We start from the raw sequence: 19,978 nt of genomic DNA, 5'->3' as shown, positions 1-19,978 counted from the left end.
CATTGAAGAGTCTTGCGGATAATGAAACGTCCCCTTAAAAAAAAAATTATACATGACTGTGCTTATACTGATACACAATATTTTTAGCGCAACACAATCTGACTTTCAAAAATCTCTACCAAAGAATTGCCCTGACTAACATTAACCTATACCTTTCACAAATCACTTACCTCACAAAAATCTTCGTTACTCAAGCTACTGCAATACAGCGAGCGCCACTACTGCCAGCTAAATAAAAGATTCAAACTACTGAAGGCACTAACTACTGATAGGCATAGTTAGCAAATGAAAGATTTTGATAGAGAACAAACAATGTATTTACCTCAATAGTGTTCAAAAGTCGTAATATATATAGCAGTTCATGACATCCAGTCTTACAAATTTCAAAACTCCACCATTTCTCTCCCCACATCCACCACTGCTGGCGGCTCACCTCCAACTGCCCAACACTACAATAGCCAACAACAATGTAAACCAGCCACAGACTGCACACAGCACAGCCAGTGATTTTCATACAGAGCGCTATGTGGCGTTACCAATTAAAAAACCTATACGGTCTACTTACAAAAGGAATGGGGGAAGGGTATTTCTAGTAGGGTGGCGGAAGGTATTTTTTTAAATTATTTTTTATTGTTTTTTTATTTTTATTTTATTTTTATTTTTCCATTTTTTTTATTTATATAGATATCAATGTGCGAACAGTCATAGTTAATCAAGCCTGGAAAACTAAAACAGAATGAAAACACCATCGAAGATAGTAAACATAAATAACATGAAAATAAAGCCACCACTTCGTAGTTAGGCTTTCCAATGACTGCGCCCATTGATAAAGATTGTTCATATATATGATCGTTTGCACTTCGTTCTGACCTCGTCTACTACTGCCTGGAACATTCCAGCTACACGGCGGGCTGTGAAAGGCACTCCAGAGGTAGTTTGCTAAGCATTGTCGATATCTGGTATGCCCGGAAATAGCATGATGTCTTTCTTGCAAATAGAGCCAGAAGTCAAGTAAATTCTTGTGTCAGTCACGACAGAGGTAATGGACCGCATGTCCACGTATTCAGGTGACAGAGTTGGTTCGAGTCGTAGGGTAAAATGTCTCATCCGGAAACAATAACGTACGTGCAGATATATGCTCCGGCCTAACTCGCAAGAGATAAGCCAGCATCTGCCGCACAAGGTGCCAAACCCGTTCCGCCTCTCCACAGCTGAGGCGGTGCTCGTCAGAATCTACTGTATTACAACCCACACAATTGGGAGATTCTGCCTTGTGGATATTGTAGAGACGTTCTTGCGTCACTAGCTTCCCATTAACGACTATGTACCATTGGGAAACAACATCGGAATCAAGCATGGCATCGTGTACAGTCTTCCACACCACGCGCCACCGTACGTCAGGATATTTTAGTTCGACCACATTTAGGGGGCGGCGTTGCAGCATGTCGTGATATAGGCGTCGAGTTGTGGCCATTCGCGGTGTCGTAAGCGCTACACTGCAGTAGCTTTGTTCTAAATAGAAACGTCTTATTTAAAAGAGGGGCGCTGGGATGTCCTGTAATGGCACGGGCGCTCTTAGTGAAGTAGGTCGTAGCGCCGTCAGAAGCAGACTCGTGAGGCTCGTAGGACAACGTCGCAGCAGACATAAATGTGAGCTAACGTAGAGGACAATGGCCCTACCATGGACGTTAACTAGGCCGAGACCGCCTTTTTCCTTGGGGAGGGTAAGAGATACGTATCTGATCTTCAGTAACATACCAGCGGTGACGAAGTATCCCAGCGCTGCCGTAATGCTACGAGCCAAGGGTTTCGGAATGGGTATCGTTTAGGCGACATGCGGTATGTTGGACGCAAGGTCTACATTGACATAATACGCCCGCTGAAAGATGTTGAGGGATCGCAAGCGCTGATTTGCAATTCCGGCCCTAATTTGGTTAAGAAGGCGTCGATGATAAGCGTCGTCGCGCGTCGCATGTCGTTCATGAAATCTAAGCCCAAGCAGCGTACAGTACCACTGAAGCCTAAGGGGGCAATGTGTTCCTGCGGTAGCCCAATCCCGATGCTCAAGGCGACGGACTTGTCAACGTTGATTTGGCTACCAGAAGCTGTACCGTAGGTTGCAATCCAGTCCAAAGCCGCGGCCATGTCGTCAGCTCCACGTATGACGATCATCAAATCATCCGCATATGCGGTGCAGCGGTAGATGGAGCCGCCGAACTGTATCCCAGTGAGCCTGTCTCGGAGACCACACAACAAAGGTTCTAAGGCCAATGCAAATAACAATGTTGATAATGGACACCACTGTCGTACTGATCGGCGGATCGGCATGGGTGCCGTCAGTCTTCCATTAACAAGAACTCGAGAAGTAGCACCATGCAGAAGGCGTGTCAACACTGATAAAGGGGTCGGGGTATTCCATGCGCCGTAGAACGACCGTGAGGAAAGTGTGGCTTACACGGTCAAAAGTCTGGCTAAAGTCGATAGACGCCAGGGCTGCCGGCAAACGTCTCACCCGTGCAAGGGAGAGGAGATCTCTGTAACGACATAACGCAGTTCTGATGTTGGGTCCCCCCAAGGACGCCTGATCGCCGGACAGGACGTGCAATAGTATGACGCGAATACGTTCTGATAGAAGCCTCGAAAAGATCTTGAAATCGCTGTTCAATAACGTTAAGGGGCGACAATCGCGGACATGATTCCGTCCCTTCGGCTTATGGATGGGGACAATCAGACCTTCCAAGAACGGTGCAAGCAATGAGAAATTTCAATCAAACACGGTACCAACAGTTGTTTAAAGGCTCTATAGAACTCTAATGGTAATCCATCGATTCCTGGTGATTTATGGGGAGCACCTTTACCAATGGCGTCGAGCACTTCGTCTTCTGTCATTTCTCCAAGTAAAGTCGGTATCATGTCTGGTGGAACTGTACCGTGGACATGTGCTGAAACGGTGTTTACCGTCGCCATATCAGGGAGCACTGCTGAATAAAGTTGAGCGTAGTGCCCATAGAAGGCTTCTGCTATATCTGCTTTTTCTACCACGTGTCGACCTTCGTCCGTTATCATGTCGGTTACTAGTGCCCTACGGCGCCTCCTGCGTTCTAGGAGCACGTGTGCATAGATGGCCTTTCTGATTGTATCATGTCTGGAGCACGCGACCGTATAACAGCGCCCTGTAAATGACTGCGTGCTAAGGAGACGAGCTGCGCTTTCGCGGGATTGACTATGATCTGCCTGTCTGGTGAGGTCTCCATAGCAAGACATTCCCGTAGGACGGTGTAATAAAAGTTTTCCGTGCTCCTCCTCCATGCCGCCTGCTTCACGGCCGTAAGCCATGAAGGTGCGCCTAAGAGCAGGCTTCGCACATTCAATCCACCAACTGAGGGTCTATCGGTAACGACCACGACGCTGTAAGGACGCGTTCCACGACTCTTCGATAGCACCTTTACATGCCGGCTCGTCCAGATGGGCGACGTTCAGTATCCAGGGGGGCCTGCTGCGCCACACACGTGCAGGTTGGAGGGCAATGGTACAAATATAGGCTGTGTGGTCGGTGAATGCAGTGGGCCAGAGCTCTGCTCCTCTCGTCGCCGTCGAAAGGGTGCTTGTGACGTAAATCCTGTCCAACCGACTTGATGAATGACTTGTACACTCCTGGAAATGGAAAAAAGAACACATTGACACCGGTGTGTCAGACCCACCATACTTGCTCCGGACACTGCGAGAGGGCTGTACAAGCAATGATCACACGCACGGCACAGCGGACACACCAGGAATCGCGGTGTTGGCCGTCGAATGGCGCTAGCTGCGCAGCATTTGTGCACCGCCGCCGTCAGTGTCAGCCAGTTTGCCGTGGCATACGGAGCTCCATCGCAGTCTTTAACACTGGTAGCATGCCGCGACAGCGTGGACGTGAACCGTATGGCAGTTGACGGACTTTGAGCGAGGGCGTATAGTGGGCATGCGGGAGTCCGGGTGGACGTACCGCCGAATTGCTCAACACGTGGGGCGTGAGGTCTCCACAGTACATCGATGTTGTCACCAGTGGTCGGCGGAAGGTGCACGTGCCCATCGACCTGGGACCGGACCGCAGCGACGCACGGATGCACGCCAAGACCGTAGGATCCTACGCAGTGCCGTAGGGGACCGCACCGCCACTTCCCAGCAAATTAGGGACACTGTTGCTCCTGGGGTATCGGCGAGGACCATTCGCAACCGTCTCCATGAAGCTGGGCTACGGTCCCGCACACCGTTAGGCCGTCTTCCGCTCACGCCCCAACATCGTGCAGCCCGCCTCCAGTGGTGTCGCGACAGGCGTGAATGGAGGGACGAATGGAGACGTGTCGTCTTCAGCGATGAGAGTAGCTTCTGCCTTGGTGCCAATGATGGTCGTATGCGTGTTTGGCGCCGTGCCGGTGAGCGCCACAATCAGGACTGCATACGACCGAGGCACACAGGGCCAACACCCGGCATCATGGTGTGGGGAGCGATCTCCTACACTGGCCGTACACCACTGGTGATCGTCGAGTGGACACTGAATAGTGCACGGTACATCCAAACCGTCATCGAACCCATCGTTCTACCATTCCTAGACCGGCAAGGGAACTTGCTGTTCCAACAGGACAATGCACGTCCGCATGTATCCCGTGCCATCCAACGTGCTCTAGAAGGTGTAAGTCAACTACCCTGGCCAGCAAGATCTCCGGATCTGTCCCCCATTGAGCATGTTTGGGACTGGATGAAGCGTCGTCTCACGCGGTCTGCACGTCCAGCACGAACGCTGGTCCAACTGAGGCGCCAGGTGGAAATGGCATGGCAAGCCGTTCCACAGGACTACATCCAGCATCTCTACGATCGTCTCCATGGGAGAATGGCAGCCTGCATTGCTGCGAAAGGTGGATATACACTGTACTAGTGCCGACATTGTGCATGCTCTGTTGCCTGTGTCTATGTGCCTGTGGTTCTGTCAGTGTGATCATGTGATGTATCTGAGCCCAGGAATGTGTCAATAAAGTTTCCCCTTCCTGGGACAATGAATTCACGGTGTTCTTATTTCTATTTCCAGGAGTGTATAATGGGTGTAACCAGGAGCTGGGCCGTGGATGTGGCACCACGTGTCGATCAGGTGGAGATCACGTACTAGCATTTCCAATTCCGCACACGGGACGCGATGTGGCTGCTGATCAGACGGAGATACTGTACAGTTAAAATCTCCTCCGATCACCATATCGTCTATGCGGCCCATAAATAGAGGCGTAATATCTTCCGAAAAAAAGCGGGCCCGATCTCTCCGTTTCCCTGATCCTGAAGGGGCATATACATTGATGAGTCGTACACCGTTGGCAGTTACTGCCATGGCTCTTGCACTTGGTAAGTACAGTACGTCCGTAGTCGCCAAGCCGTCCCGTAGCAGGACAGCCACACCACTATCGGTAGAAGAGGCGTGGGAGATGTGGGCGGTATATCCGTAGAAGTCAGGGAAACTAGCGACACATACTTCCTGCAAGAGGGTCACGTCGATGTCCGCCGCATCGAGCATGCGTTGTAGCATTGTCAGTTTGTGTGGTGCCCTTATCGCATTGATATTGATTGTGGCAAGGCGAAAGGTGTACTGCCTAGCCTCTTCTCCTAGGGTAGACGCCATGGCAATCGAAAATAACCGCAAGAGATGCCGGACCCACTGAACCCGTTACAAATTATGAGTCTTTCACGCTAGGAGTGGCATCCCCAATGTCACCCCCTTACCTGGCACCCTCTCCAGGAAGTTCCTCAACATCGTCCGACCACAGTGGGTGCAACACGATGCTGTGTAGCTGATCGGCACCTAAATCTCTCTCACGCACGTCGTCTTTGGTAGAGGTAGACGGAGCGCCATCCATCGACGCGACCTGCTGCATCTGTGGTGCAAGAAGTAACTGTGCACTCGTAGTCTGGGCAAGTGAACCGTCTACACCACTTAGATTCTCAGCAGGCGCAGCATCCATGCCGTCTGACGAGATGTCACCTTCTTGACCGGCCGTGTGAAGGAGGCAATTATCAGAAGGGGTCCACCGAGGTCGCTTGCGTCGTCGAGGCGAACGTTGCTTTCGAACGTGGACATCCGTATCCGAATGTGGGAGGCAATCCAGCGTCGTATCACCTTCCGCCAGGAAAGCCGCGGTCGGGACAATGTTCGCGACCACGTTCATCTCGTTCTGATTGTTATGTTGCGTCTGGATTCCGTGGGACTGTTGCTGCTGTTGTTGCTGCGGAGGAGGCGACATATGGGTTGGCATCTGGGGTCCTTCCTCTTCCTCCCTTGGTCCTTCTGACGTTGATGGATGTGCCCGATCACCCGTCTCGTCCTCATCTATGGTGCGCATCGTCGTCTGAGTGTACGTGAGGGGAAGGATTGTCGTCCCCGTCGGGGAAACGGAGTCTCCCACTGGTGTCTGCGTAATTCTACGTTGTAAGCAGCTCGATCGAACATGGCCTTCCTGCCCACATCCGGAACAGGTACACGGCAGACCGTCGTACATTATGATTGCACGACAGCCACCGATGTTCAAATAGGACGGCACATGTTTCTTGAGCTCGAGTTTAATTTGGCGCACACCATTGTAGACCTTATACGTCGAGAAAGTTTGCCACTTTTCTGCAACATGACTGATAACATTGCCATATGGTCGGAAGGCGTCCTTGACAACTTCCTCTGGGACCTCGAAGGGGAGCTCAAAAACCCTTATAGTCCTTAAGCCCATGTCTGCATGATCCACCGTCACTGCACCGATATGCCCGTCAGAATGTTTGAATCTGAGTGAGTTCGAGTATTTAGACACCACAGTCGCACAGACCTATGCTCTGGTCATTTTAACATAAACCACGCTCGCCGTTATAGAAAAATGTATTCTGACGACAGTCGCCGGATCTAAATGTAGATCATCGCGTATGAACTGTTGTATTTCATAGGCTAGAGGACGCGCGTGATCTGGTTGGAAAGTAATTTTGATCGTATCGTGGCGCCATGTGTGTGCCATAGTCGCACTGAACTTGGAACAAATATAACTCGCGCCGCGAGAAGGGAAATACAAGCAAGCGCTCACGATCGCGCACGGCTGGGCGCAGCGGACGTCCTCGCCCCACCGCAGCCGAAAGCAGACTGCTTCCGGCAAGAATCTTCCAGTATCTTGGGTCTTTTTAAGTATAGCTCCTTCTTTTGTGATTCTTGAATGCGGTATTCGCAAATAGAGCAGAATGCAATTAGTCTTTCTGGTCTTCCACACCTGCTCCCAAGTTCATATTCACCTTTAACCCTTTCTCCTATACCTTGCCCTACAACCACGTTCCAGTCCCAGATAATTATTAGATTTACATCTCTCTTTATATACTAAGTTATCAGTTCAATATCAAAATATACTTTCTGTATCTCTTCATCTGCGGATTTTGACACTTTCATGTTTACCTGAACTAACGTTCTCGGTCTTGGTTTGCTGTTGAATCTCACGAGAAAAACCCTATCTCTTAGCTCGTCCTCTGCCGTACTATCCTATTCATTATGAGTCCTACTCCAGTTATACTATATTTGCTGTTGTTGATATTTCCCCATATTCGTCTGAGAAGCAGTTCTTATCGTCTTTCCATTTCACTTCACTGAGCCGCACTATATCTTCATTGAGATTTTTGCATTTTCCTTTTCACATTTTCCAGCTTTCCTACTACGTCAAACTTCATATATTCCATGCTCCGACTTGTAGAATGTTATCCATTCGTTGATTGGTCCATCTTTTTCTCATGGTTGCCTATCTCTTGGCAGTCCCGAACCGGAGGTCCGAGTGGAGGACTAATCCCAAATCTTTTGGCAAGTGAGAGAACATAACTATACGTTTTTCAATTACAGGTCACATGTAATGTGGATGCACATTACGTGCCTTTAATGAAATAATTTTCATTGCCTTCTGCATCTTCATGCTGATGATCATTGCTGATTCTTCTACATTTTCAGGGCAGTTTCCCACCAGAACGACAAGAGAGACCTCTGCATCTCTGTCCACTTCTCCACTGTCTTTGCAAAGGATTTTGGCAGAGCTGAGGTGACTTCTTATGCCGGAAGTCTTTAGCCACCATTATTGGTGATTTTTATCCAAAACTGAAACAGTGTCGAGTTTCGAACCTGCACCAAGGACGTTTTGATTACTATTTAGAGAAGACCACTAGACATCTAGACTTCCCATTCCTTGAGCTTCGTGAGTGGACCTTTCCGGTTCATCAAGAGACATTCAGAGGTGCAGAATACGGAGGTCTTTGCTACTGAGCTGTAATGGCTGAGTTTAAGGTTCTTGGACAGGTACTTGGAGCTGTATATGCTCTTGCAAGAGTGGTAACCTCTCTCTCTCTCCATCTTGGGACATCTGGTATCTATTTACAAGTTCTGACCCTCATTTACTTACGACCATTCTTCTAAAAACCTGAGTGCAGCGACTTTACAAGTGGTGGTGCCTTCTAGTGGAATCGCAGATGGGGCTCCGTTTATGTTAGTAATGAACACAGTTTTTTGTGTACTGGGCTTAAAACCTGTCTGTGTGGGGGCTTTGCAGTTAGTGAGTAGTCTCCTCTATATTGTCGGCTGACAAGACTAGGTCATCTGCAAAGGCAAGGCAGAGTACATTAAGGTTGTCTGTCTAGCAACTAATCTTCATTCCAGTTCCTGATGGTAGTTTGGAAGTCCATTCCCTGAGAATCTTCTACACTACTCAAGTGAAGAGCATCCCAGAGAGGCCATCGCTTTGTCTAACTCCTGTGTAAATGGAGAAACCTGTCAGTGAGCTCACTTCTAAATTTGGCTTTGCAGATGGTATTCTTCATCGTGGCGTGGACTAGTACGGTAGTCTTCCAATTCAGGCCCATTTCTCATACGATGGAGATCGTGTCTGCCTATCTACCGAATCATATACCCTTTGAAAGTCCAGTAGGTTGTCTACCCAGTTTTGTCCACCACGTTCTTCGGTACGTAAGGATGGGCTTGAAGTTTCACAATTTCTCTGTGAAATATGTACAGCGGATAGGCAAAATAATGTGAACAGTGGTAGTAACTGGATGTTTGCGTTTGACGGTAAACAACACAGGTAAGGCACTTGTCGCGCTGGAGTGTGCGTGTTCATTATGGACTAGGCATCAGCGCAAGGCACTTACGATTAGTGTACACTTGGTATTCGCATTTAGAAGCCGAAGCTGATGTGCAGTGAAAGACCTAACAGACTTCCAAAGAATGCAGATTGTGGGGTCCTGACTAGCTAGAGCATCAGTAACCAATACAACTTATTGAATGTTTATAAAGAGCAACTGTTTCAACAGTCATGACAGCCTACACAAAACATGGAAAGACATCACGTGTAAACGTAATAGCGGGCGCAAATGAAAACTGAATGACAGAGATCGTCGTACGCTAATACGAATTATGTCAAAAAATAAATAAAAAAATTTACGGTGGCTAAAGTGACTGCCGAGCTCAACAGCCACCTTTGAGACCCCGTATCGATCGACACTGTCGGCCGAGAACTCCATAAAGCGAATATTCACGGACGAGCTGGTATACCGAAACCGTTAGTGATGACAACCAACGCAAAGAAGGTTAAAACACGGCGTCAGGAGCATAAAACCTGGACGTCTGATCAGTGGAAACACATCATATGGGCCAACGAGTCAACGTTTTGGTTATTTCCAAAATCGGATCGGGTTTACGTCTGGAGAACACCAATGGATGCCAACAATCTTGATTGTTTGATTCTAATGGTTATGCATGGATGAGGAAGCGTGATGGTGTGGGCAGCCCTTTATTTGTATTCTGCTGGTAATACTAGTAATTTTAACTACTGCTAATAATGCTGAAAATAAATAAATTATTATCATTATTGTAATAATAATTGTTAGTCTACTGAATAATTTTTCTAAAGATATTGTTATTTCTTGATAATTGATTGGGGGAAGGCCTTGTTACAGTCGACGATTAAGTGAACATTTATGGTGATCAGGTGCACCCCATGATTCAATTGTTGTTCCCCAACGCTGATGCAATATTTCAGGACTGTAATGCACCCATTCACACAGCCAGGACAGTACAATCGTGGTATGAGGATCATGCATCTGAAATTCAGTGACTTCCCTGGCCAGCACAGTACCCGGACTGAACGTCATCGAACCCTTGTGGGCGGTGTTGGAACGCTTCCCTCGTCACTCCAGGAGTTAGAAGAGGGTCTGATCGAAGAGTGGCATAACATTACAATGGTGGCTACACAAGCACTATATGCCACCATTCCAAGAAGAATCGCAGCTGTATTCCGGGCAGATGGGGTTCCAACCACTTATTAGTAAACCATTCGCAATTACACTACTGGCCATTAAAATTGCTACATCAAGAAGAAATGCAGATGATAGACGGGTATTCATTGAACAAATGTATTATACTAGAACTGACATGTGATTACATTTTGACGCAATTTGGGTGCATGGATCCTGAGAAATCAGTACCCAGAACAACCACCTCTGGCCGTAATAACGGCCTAGATACGTCTGGGCATTGAGTCAAACAGAGCTTTGATGGCGTGTACAGGTACACCTGCCCATGCAGCTTCAACACGATACCACAGTTCATCAAGAGCAGTGACCGGCGTATTGTGACGAGCCAGTTGCTCGGCCACCATTGGCCAGACGTTTTCAAATGGTGAGAGATCCGGAGAATGTGCTGGCCAGGGCAGCAGTCGAACATTTTCTGTATCCAGAAAGACCCGTACAGAACCTGCAACATGCGGTCGTGCATGGGTTTCGGAGGGATCGAATGAAGGGTAGAGCAACGGGTCGGAACGCATCTGAAAGGTAACGTCCACTGTTCTAAGTGCCGTCATTGCGAACAAGAGGTGACCGAGACGTGTAACCAATGGCACCCGATACCATCACGCCGGGTGTTACGCCAGTATGGCGATGACGAATACACGCTTCCAATGTGCGTTCACCGCGACGTCGCTAAACACGGATACGACCATCAAGATGCTGTAAACAGAACTTGGATTCATTCGAAAAAATGACATTTTGCCATTCGTGCACGCAGGTTCGTCGTTGAGTACACCATCGCAGGCGCTCCTGACTGTAGCCGACCGGTGTGGCCGTGCGGTTCTAGACGCTTCAGTTTGGAACCGCGTGACCGATACGGTCGCAGGTTCGAATCCTGCCTCGGGCATGGATGTGTGTGATGTCCTTAGGTTAGTTAGGTTTTAGTAGTTCTAAGTTCTAGGGGACTGATGACTTCAGATATTGAGTCCCATAGTGCTCAGAGCCATTTGAACCATTTTTGCTCCTGTCTGTGGTGCAGCGTCAAGGGTAACCGCAGCCATGGTCTCCGAGATGATGATCCAGGGTGCTGCAAAGGTCGTCGAACTGTTCGTTCAAATGGTTGTTGTCTTGCAAACGTCGCCATCTGTTGACCCAGGGATCGAGACGTGGCTGCACGATCCGTTACAGCCATGCGGATAAGATGCCTGTCATTTCGACTGCTACTGATATGAGGCCATTGGGATCCAGCACGGCGTTCCGTATTACCCTCCTGAACCCACTAATTCCGTATTCTGCTAACAGTCATTCGATCTCGACCAAGGCGAGCAGCAATGTCGCGATACGATAAACGGCAATCGCGATAGGCTACAATCCAACATTTATCAAAGTTGGAAACGTGGTGGAACGCATTTCTCCTCCTTACACGAGGCACACAACAACGTTTCACCATGCAACGCCGGTCAACTGCTGTTTGTGTATGAGTAATCGGTTGGAAACTTTCCTCATGTCAGCACGTTGTAGGTGTCGCCACTGGCTTCAGCCTTGTGTGAATGCTCTGAAAAGATAATCATTTGCATATCACAGCATCTTTTTCCTGTCAGCTATACTTCGCGTCTGCAGCACGTCATCTTCGTGGTGTAGTAATTTGAATGGCCAGTAGTGTAAGGTCATGTGTTCACATTACTTTGCCTGTCCCCTGTACTAGCTCGAATGCCAGCCTGGTCATCACCTAGTTGAGTCTCAATTTGTCGGTAATACTAGTTAGCAGGGCTCTAGAAAACTTTTGTAGGGGGCAGGTATCAAGGATATAATTCATCGTTACCAATGGAATCCATAGTATAGATCTGTGGCGTAATTTATCGGGTGGTGAGGTTTTAAATGTTTTTAGGCTTCGAGAGATAGGTAACTCCGCAGGGTGTATGTGTGTTTGTGTGTGCACGTGTAGGTGTGTGATTGTAGCACGCGTGGTGTGGAGACGAGCAGATCTGGGTGGACACGCAGACCTCCGTCCCGGCGCCACCGTGTCTGCCGCGCCTCTCCCAAATTACGGCCACGGGGGAGTCCCATCCTGCGAGGCGCTGCCCGCGCCGACAGCACAATGCGACGGCGCGCCGCCGCAGCGCGTTCCGCGGCGCCCACAAAGTTCTGCTCCATCGGACACAATGCGTCGCTCCCCGCCCCTGCCCTCCCTCTCCCACTCTGACTTGCCCCCGCTGTGCCCTCTGATGTTTCTGTCCCGCTCCGAAGAGCCTGCTGCTGCGTATTGTGCGCGATTTGTCTTCCGATGCTCGTGAGAAAATTGTTCCCCCTCCTTTCCCCTTGAGGACGACTGAGAATAACGTCCATGAGAAATGCACAGCTGTGTGTTTCTCGACGGCTCCATGTTCGTTGAATTACTTACATGTGTCTGTCTTACGAGATTCGCAAAATATCGCTGCAATGTTCGTTCAAATGGTTCTAAGCACTATGGGACATAACATCTGAGGTCATTAGTCCCCTACACTTAGAACTACTTAAACCTACATTACTGGCCATTAATATTGCTACTCCACGAAGATGACGTGCTACAGACGTGAAATTTAACCGACAGGAAAAATATGCTGTGATATGCAAATGATTAGCTTTTCAGAGCATTCACACAAGGTTGGTGCCGGTGGCGACACCTACAACTTGCTGGCATGAGGAGAGTTTCTGACCGATTTCTCAGACACAAACGGCAGTTGACCGGCGTTGCCTCGTGAAACGTTTTTGTGATGCCTCGTGTAAGGAGGAGAAATGCGTACTATCACGTTTCCGACTTTGATAATGGTCGGATTGTAGCCTATCGCGATTACGGTTTATCGTATCGCGACGTTGCTGCTCGCGTTGGTCGAGATCCAATGTCTGTTAGCGGAATATGGAATCGGTGGGTTCAGGAGGGTAATACGGAACGCCGTGCTGGATCCCAACGGCCTCGTATCACTAGCAGTCGATATGACAGGCATCTTATTCGCATGGCTGTAACGGATCGTGCAGTCACGTCTCGATCCCTGAGTCAGCAGATGGGGACGTTTGCAAGACAACAACCATATGCACGAACAGTTCGACGACGTTTGCAGCAACATGGATTATCAGCTCGGAGACCATGGCTGCGGTTGCCCTTGACGCTGCACCACAGTCAGGAGCGCCTGCGATAGTGTACTCAACGACGAACCTGGGTGCACCAATGGCAAAACTTCATTTTTTCGGACGAATCAGGTTCTGTTTAGAGCAGCATGATGGTTGCATCCGGGTTTGGCGACATCGCGGTGAACGCACAGTGGAAATGTGTATTCGTTATCGCCATACTGGCGTATCACCCGGAGTGATGGTATGGGTGCCTTTGGTTACACGTCTCGGTCACCTCTTGTTCGCATTGACGGCGCTTTGAACACTGGACGTTACATTTCAGATGTGTTACGACTCTTGGCTCTACCCGTCATTCGATCCCTGCGAAACCCTACATTTCAGCAGGATAATGCACGACCGCAAGTTGCAGGTCCTGTACGGGGCTTTCTGGATACAGAAAATGTTCGACTGCTGACTTTGCCAGCACATTCTCCAGATCTCTCACCATTTGAAAAAGTCTGGTCAATGGTGGCCGAGCAACTAGCTCGTCACAATAGGCCTGTCACTACTCTTGATGAACTGTGGTATCGTGTTGAAGCTGCATGGGCAGCTGTACCTGTACACGCCATCCATGCTCTGTTTGACTCAATGTCCAGGCGTATCGGGTCCGTTATTACAGCCGAAGGTGGTTGCTCAGGGTACTGATTTCGCAGCATCTATGCACCCAAATTGCGTGAAAATGTAATCACATGTCGGTGCTAGTGTAATATATTTATCCAATGATTACCCGTTTGTCATCTGCATTTCATCTTGGTGTAGCAATTTTAATGGCCAGTAGTGTAAGTAACCTAAGGACACCACTCACTTCCATGCCCGAGGTAGGATTCGAACCTTCGACCGTAGCAGCTGCGCGGTTCCGGTCTGAAGCGCCTAGAACCACTCCGCCACAGCGGCCGGCGCAATGTTCGTCTGCAGAGAACTGGTTCCATAGCTGTGACGTATGTGTGTGTGTGCTGTCTTCTCTCCTTTAGTGACAAAAGGGACAGCTTAAGAAATCGTGCATTTGGTTGGTCGCCGGTGGGACATATTCGCTACGTAAACGTAAGAAATTTGTGTTTATTGGCGTTTTTTTGTTTTTCAAATGTAGTGCCACTTTTCTTGATGATTGGGCCTGCAGTGTGAAGTACGTCTTGAAAGGACATTGTAAGTAAGGTTCCAGTATCACCGCATAAACCATTTATTGATTATTACGATTGTTGTTTCGGAAGATTTCCGTTTTCAAGTGTGTCTACATTGTCCTGAAGTATATATAACATCTGGTATGGCTGTATCTGGTGACAGTTGTCGTTATATGTCAAGTGAAATTCTTAAATATCGATTTCAGGTCGAATTTACGCTGTTTTTCTGTTTTCTCTTTTTGCAGAAAATATCTACAATATTATAACAAAATATTGCGCCACACTGTATAAAACAACACAAAATCGACGTGAAATCGATATTTTAGAATTTCACGTGAATCATAACGAGAAAAAGTCACCTGATACACTCACACCAGATGTTTTATATACATCAGGACAACGCAGACGTACTTGAAAATAGAAATCTTCCGAAACAGCTGTCATAATAACCAATAAATGTTTAAGCAGTGATACTGGAACCTTTTTACAATACGATGCAATGTGTCTCCTTTTTTTTGTTATACGGTCTTATGGGACGAAACTGCTGACGTCATCGGTCCCTAAGCTTACGCGCTACTTAATCTAGCTTAAACTAACTTACGCTAAGGGCAACATATACACCCATGCCCGAGCGATCGAACCTCCGATGGGGACAGCCGCGAGGACTGAAACGTGTCCTGCCTAAGTTGAATTGCTTAAAACTTGCACCGCAAATATTGTGGAAAGGGAAAGTGGTATTGATATGCCGTTTCCACAGAATGTATTGGTAGTCAATGGCTCCCACTGTTAGCAAATAAACAGATTTGTAACATTGTCTCGAATGAAAAACAGCCCACAGTTCCACTAATTATGTTTTTTTTTAAAACCTTGACCATTGTTTCTGCTGTAATAATATAGCCTTCCTCAGAAGTCCTAAAAACTGATCAAAATTATATCTAGACCAGTAATAAAATCTGTACATAAACTTCAAAAATTACTTACATAAGCTTTTAAAAATGTTGCTGCCATGATGAAAAAATGAGATTTGTAACAATACTTACAAACTAGTTTTTTGTGCAAACATACACTTCTTGAAGTGGAAAAATGCCTATTGCCACTAAGAAACCGAAAGTAGAGTAAATTAGAATGGCAGTGGTGCTTGTTGCAGGATTCTACTGAGAGTCGTTGAGGGAGATACTGTATTTTGAGAACACTCCACAGCGACTCTTGTTTGTGCTATTTAACTCGCGTAGATGCTACGTATGATGTTGTTACGTTTGCTTGCAGTGTTCCTGTGTGTTCCTTGACTGCATTGTGACTTGCTAGTCAGTCAGTGTGTGACAGTCCAACCTGCAGGTCGTGAGTGGATGATGGGATTGACCAGTGCAGAAAAAGTTAACAAGCTCATTGTGTATGGAGAGTGTAGGAAGAATGCTGTTCGTTTTTGTGCGGTGTACTCGGGAAAATATCCCAGCAGACGTCACCATCTCAGCAGTTATTTGTCAACCTCTTCAACCAGTTACGTGAAAGCGGTAGTGTATCACATAGACAACGTAACAGAAGGAAAGAAGTGACGACAGAAGAGAGGGAAATTAATGTTCTTGCTGCTGTTGCAGATGATCCTCATGTTAGCTCCAGCGGAATATAATGAGGAAGTGGCATGAGTCAGGCAAGTATGCTACGCATTCTTCAACGACATAGGTTCCATCCCTATCACATCTCTCTCCATCAAGAGCTGCATGGAAACGATTATGAGAATCGTGTTAACTTCTGTACATGGGCATTAAGACAGGATACTCCAGATGTGTCATATATCTTATTTAGTGATGAAGCCACATTTACCAAGCAGGGCCGGGTAAACCGCAGAAACATGCACTATTGGTCTGTTGACAGTTCACGTTGGCTTCGTCAGGTGGAACGTCAGAATCCATGGAATATGACCCTGTGGTGTGGGGTAGTGAACCGTCACAGGTGTGTTTTTTGTAGGTGGAACACTGAATGAGCACAAATATCACAGCCTCCTAAGAGACCATCTTCCACGGATGCTAGAAGACGTTCCTCTGCAGGCTAGGAGGAACCTGTGGTACCAACATGATGCTTGTCCAGCCCATAGTGCAGAAAGTATTACAGCTTGTCTTCACGCCCTGTTCCCAGATCGTTGGATTGGACGCAGGAGACCTTTCCTCTGGCCGGCCTGTTCCCCGGATTTGAGGCCTGTAGATTTTTTTCTATGGGAAAAGCCAAAAGATGCTGTCTGCAAGGACATACAAACTACATCCGACGACATGCAACGACATATGACAGTAGCCTCCTCAAATATATTCACTAAAATACTATCACGTGTGCATCAGTCGTTCCATACCACATTGCAAGCGTGTATTGCAGTTGCCGGTGGTCATTTTGAACACAATCTGCGATGGTCAATTGTTTCGTTACTGGTCATAATCCACATAACTAGTGCTCCACTTGTGTTGTTCTTACGATACCTCAAAAACAGCTCAAATTAGAATCCTGCAACAAACACCACTGACTTTCTAATTTATCTTACTTTTAGTTTTTTAACGTCAACAAGCGTTCTTGCATTTAAAAAATGTATGTTTGCAACAACTATACAGTTTTTAAGTATTATTAGAATCTGTTGATTGGCCCCTGACTACCAAGCCATTCTGTGAAAACTGCATATCAACAGCACTTTCCATTGCCACAATATTTGCGGTGCAAGTTTCAGATGATTGACTGACTGACCCATCATCGTCCGGCCCAAAACATCTAGGGGGAGGAACTTGAAATTTAGAGATGGTGTTGATCTTACACTGTAGGCGTCATTTAAGAAGGGATGTTTCGAAATTCCACCCCTAAGGAGGTGAAATAGGAAATGAAAGGTGTTTTGAAAATATATCTCTAGTAAGGCAGTTTTGAAGCTAGGTCTTTGGAAATTGGTGCTTGGTTTCTAGATTAGAAGTAAAGAAATGCATGTTTCAGCATTTTTCGAAACTGAACCACTATGCAGGTGGCTGTAAGTCCTTTTTACAAAGAAATTATTAAAAATAACTATTAAAGAATTTTTAAAGCTTCATCTGTGAAAAATTATATTTGACTTCAGCGTTACAAATGAAAAAACACTGTTTCAGTGTTTTTGGAAATTCAAGCCCTGGGAGGTGGAATAGGAGATGAAACGTTTTGCGAAAATTTTCATTTACAAAGGACATTTAAAGCTAAATCTGTGATAATTTGCATTGGTTTCTCGGTTTAAAATATAAATAGATACGAGCTTCACTGTATCTGGAAATTCAATCCATATGAGGGTGAAATAGGGGATGAAAATTTTACTTAAATATTTCATAATACAAGCATTTTTAACGCTAAATCTACGAAAATTTGTATTTGGCAACTCTGTTAGAAATAATAAAATGTATGTTTCACTGTTTTTGAAAAATCAACCCCTAAGTATTCCGAGTAGTGAAGTATCAGTTTTCGTAGATTTAGCTTTTCCGTTTTGATATAATATATTTCAGGGGATAAAAAGCTCCTATGCAAATATCAGCAGAAGAACGCAACGGGCATGGTTAATGAAAACTATGGGCTCCAGCTACCAGAATCGCTCCTAAGGCCTTAATTAGTGTGAAGGGTTCAGAAGGCGTTGCAATTTGTAAACAACGTAAATAGTCGATTAAAACAAAATCTATGCAAACCATACAGTCTAAGTGAGCGAAGCAGCAAGCACTAAGCTAGTTTTTGTATACATATTACATCAGAATAGATTAATAAACTTTGTGGGTGAATTCCCCACATCAAAACATGAAAGGCCATTCAGTCTGTACATATAAATTAAAGACGTCTCCCGTGTTTTTTCTATCTGTATGTGAGGCTTATCTCAGGAACTACTGAAGGGAAGGGATTTTGATACGGTTTTCACTTAGACATAGCTTGATTCAGAGGGAAGGTCAGTTTATTTAATCTATAATTATAGTAATGATGATGTCTGTTTAGACATACCTCGATTCAGTTCCGTATTTAATTGGTTTCAGGAGTGACACCTGGTGGCAAAAATATGATATACAAGGCGGTCCTCTGCAGAGGAGGTGGTACATGGCGGGATAAAGCAGTAAGCTAAACTGCCATATATATAGGGCTATTACAAATGATTGAAGCGATTTCATAAATTCAGTGTAGCTCCATTCATTGACATATGGTCACGACACACTACAGATACGTAGAAAAACTCATAAAGTTTTGTTCGACTGAAGCCGCACTTCAGGTTTCTGCCGCCAGAGCGCTCGAGAGCGCAGTGAGCAGTGAGACAAAATGGCGACAGGAGCCGAGAAAGCGTATGTTGTGCTTGAAATGCACTGACATCAGTCAGTCATAACAGTGCAACGACACTTCAGGACGAAGTTCAACAAAGATCCACCAACTGCTAACTCCATTCGGCGATGGTATGCGCAGTTTAAAGCTTCTGGATGCCTCTGTAAGGGGTAATCAACGGGTCGGCCTGCAGTGAGTGAAGAAACGGTTGAACGCGTGCGGGCAAGTTTCACGCATAGTGATGTGAAAGATTCAGTGTTTAAACCTCCTCTACCAAGAAACGTGCCAGAACTGCGAGCTCGCATCAACAATGCTTTTGAACTCATTGATGGGGACATGTTGCGCCGAGTGTGAGTGGAACTTGATTATCGGCTTGATGTCTGCCGAATCACTAAAGGGGCACATATCGAACATTTGTGAATGCCTAAAAAAACTTTTTGAGTTTTTGTATGTGTGTGCAAATCATTGTGAAAATATCTCAAATAATAAAGTTATTGTAGAGCTGTGAAATCGCTTCAATCATTTGTAATAACCCTGTATATGAGGGCGTTCAATTACTAAGGCAACACATTTTCTTCTGAAAGCACATTGGTTTTATTCAGTATTCCAATACACCTTGTTGTTCCCCACTCTTTAGTTTACAAAGCCCGAGCAGTAAAACTTACTGCAAGCGTCAACCATCTCCCCATCATCCACTTACTGCTTCTCGCAGAGTGCATCCTCCATTGGACCAAACTGATAAGAGGTCTGAAGGTGCGAGATCCTGGCTGTAAGGTGGATGAGGGAGAACAGTCCAGTGAAGTTTTCTGAGCTCCTCTCGGGTGCGCAGACTGGTGTCAGACCTTTCGTTGTCATGGAGAAGGAGATGTTCATTTTAGTGGCGACGAATTCCCTGAGGGTAGCACAATACACTTCAGGGTTGACTACTGCACCATAAGTGAGGACATCAAACAGAATAACCCCTTCAGAATAACAGGACACCTTCGCCCTGAGTTTTCCAGCTCTAGCTGCTGCTTTGAAATTTTTCTTCGGAGGAGAGGTGGTGAGGAGCTACTTCATGGATTGCCGTTTAGTTTCCGATTCGAGGTGACGAACCCATGTTGCATCGTCTGTGACGACAAAAAATG

This window comes from Schistocerca cancellata, chromosome 7 (assembly GCF_023864275.1).
Source record: "Schistocerca cancellata isolate TAMUIC-IGC-003103 chromosome 7, iqSchCanc2.1, whole genome shotgun sequence".
In the NCBI taxonomy this organism is placed as follows: domain Eukaryota; kingdom Metazoa; phylum Arthropoda; class Insecta; order Orthoptera; family Acrididae; genus Schistocerca; species Schistocerca cancellata.
This window is presented reverse-complemented; position numbering follows the sequence as displayed.